Genomic DNA, 2,805 nt, shown 5'->3' with positions numbered 1-2,805 from the left:
GAGCTGGGTATGCAATTCCCTGCCCAGCACCAGGATAAGTGTACCCCACTGATTACTGACTGCATTGAAAATACTTAAGTAAATAAGATAAAAGCCATCCACAGTTCTTATTTGTAAGTTGGAATTCCTCAAAAGCAACTGAAAAAAAAGGTGACATGCAAATCACTATTAAGCAATATGTGGTAAGAATCAAACATATATAAAGAGCGGGGGTGGTGTGGTGTGGGGTGGGACTGGCAGTGAAAAATTATCTGGGTCTTGCCACATAGGGGATGGAAGAAATTAACTTTCCCCGCTCTGTGATGTTGCTTTGTAGATTTGCTTTGTTGCAAGCTGGTATTCACCCCTCAAGGGATCAGAGAACTTATCAGATTTTATTAATTTATTGGCTCTGCACTGAAGTATATTGTAAACCCAATTTTAAGCACTTCATTTTGGTATTTATTCACTGCTCACACACACAAAAAGCAACGGCCTTTCCAACAAACCCAGAGGGTTTCCATAATCAGCCTGAGAGCGGAAGTCTAAACATGTTTAAATATTTTATTTGATAGTTCTTAATGAGTGCCACCTTCATTCCAATTTACAAAATCAGAGATAGCCTTTCTTTTTTCTTTTAGTAGTAGTATAGAGTTGTGGCATTATGGATGTGATTGAGGAAGTGTTCCTCAGCTCTATTTATATAGTGCATAGTAATTTTATTCCTCTTTGACAGATGAAAATCTGGTGGGCTATGTAGAAAGGGTAATTTCATAGTGAACTGGAAGTTGACTAGTCCATTTAGAGAATGGACCATAAGATCTAAAGGCTAAGAAATCTGAAGGAAGAAAAGCTGAAAGTAATGAAAGAGAAATCCCTGGGAAAGGAGTAGGGGTGGGAAATAATGAATAGAGAAATAAGTAGAGGAAGAGAAAACAGAGATACTGGACTAAAAGTCAACTTTGAGACATGGTTTTACCTAACTGACCAACAGGAAAGTTACCTATGAGCAGCTCCATTGTGCATCTCTGCATTTTCTTTTCTTTTTTTTTTTCCCACCCTGGAATTGTGAGATAAAAAATGCAGTTAAAAAGAATGTCAGACAGAGCAGGGAAGGTGGCTCAGTGGTAGAGTGCTTGCCTCGCATGCATGAGGTACCACATAAGTAGAAAAAGCCGGAAGTAGCGCTGTGGCTCAAGTGGTAGAGCACTAGCCTTGAGCTGAAGAGCTGAGGGACAGTGCCCAGACCCAGAGTTCAGGTCCCACGACTGACAAAAAAAAAAAAAAAGAATATCAGACAAAAAATGTTTTTGTAGAATTACAGGAGACATACCTATACTAAAAAGTTACTTCAGGTTTATATGACATTGAATGTTATCAGTTATTCTGTGTTTTCTTGGTTAAATCAGGCAACTCTACCCACTCACTTGTGATGACTCCTGCCGTCCAGTGCTCAGATTCTTCAGTGGTGTCAGTACCAAAATAGCCTCTCAATCATATTTCTGCTTTAGAAATTTCAGGTGAGTTAATTTCTGACCTCTTATTCCCTGTCTTCTTCATATACCCCAGCAAGTATGTTCTTTTGTATCCTAATGCCTGAAAACTCTGTTCATTTGCTGCTTCACAATTAATCATCCCCTTATCTCTTATCTCCCAATTTCTTCTATAGTGTTCCCAAGGGATTCACAATGCATTATTCATAAAAATCCTCTTTATCTGCTTGAGTTTCCTCTTTTCCTAATAGAAGGGTTACTTATTTGGGGAAAGTTTTCTTTGAGCTGTCTGGAAAGGAGGCCACAACCTTATGAGCTACTCGAACAAATTCCAAGGCAGAATAGCAAGAATAAAATTTTCACTATGACTTCCAGATCTTATAAATCACTTTCTATTGTTTGAAAAGGCCCATTCTGCCCATCTTGTCCTTTTACAGTCTTTTAAGATAGTTGAATTTTTGAAAATATTTGAATGATAAATTATTATTTTCTATCAATTATTATTATAAATATTACATTAATAATACAGAGGGCACTCTTCCATGGCATCTTATCACCTGTTTGCTTTCCACACCAGATAAAACATTGTTACCTGTCTCACATCCTTCCATACATATGGTTCTTCTATAGTTATCCACTATAGATAGCATCCACATGTGGATGCTACCTACAAACTTTTTTGTCCTGTTGTGGCAGATCACAAACAGCACAGATGTCTTTGTAGCTCCTGTGGTCAAAAATTGTGGTTTAGATATCCATTTTTGAATCTGGACTGGTTTTCCTTTAAATATACGAATTTGATCATTTTCTTTAAGAATTTAAGCATCCATATAGACATTATACTGACTTCCTTGCATAATCTGGTTTTCTTTGAAGAAGTCCACTTTCATCTGAAAACAAAAACAACTCCACACAACTAACACTGATGGTTAAGATGCAGGAAAAAAGGCAGAAAAAGCTAAAGGAGAACAAGACCAACTCTCAGGGTTGTGGTTATAAAGAGAGTATTTGTAGAATAGCAGCAGAACTGAAAACAGACATGTAGGAAACTTGTTTATGAGTAATCAATGATTTGAATGAGACAATTAAAAACTTTTCTCTCTAAACTTAACAAAAATATCTTCTCCCCTAATTGACTATGAGCCATTCCTTTCTTGAATGAATACTTGAAAGAAAAAATTGAGACATAATGGTCAGGGTTTCAAACATTTTATTATAATAAAAAATGTCTTCAGTTTTAGAGCTGCAAATAATATAACAATTATATGATAAATATGAATTATTTTTTTCTAATAAATGTTTGGTACATTGAAGTCTGAAGTGGGGAGATGCC

Source organism: Dipodomys spectabilis, unplaced genomic scaffold, assembly GCF_019054845.1.
Source record: "Dipodomys spectabilis isolate Male_0828 unplaced genomic scaffold, ASM1905484v1 ptg000145l, whole genome shotgun sequence".
NCBI lineage: Eukaryota > Metazoa > Chordata > Mammalia > Rodentia > Heteromyidae > Dipodomys > Dipodomys spectabilis.
Note: the sequence above shows the minus strand (reverse complement) of the source record.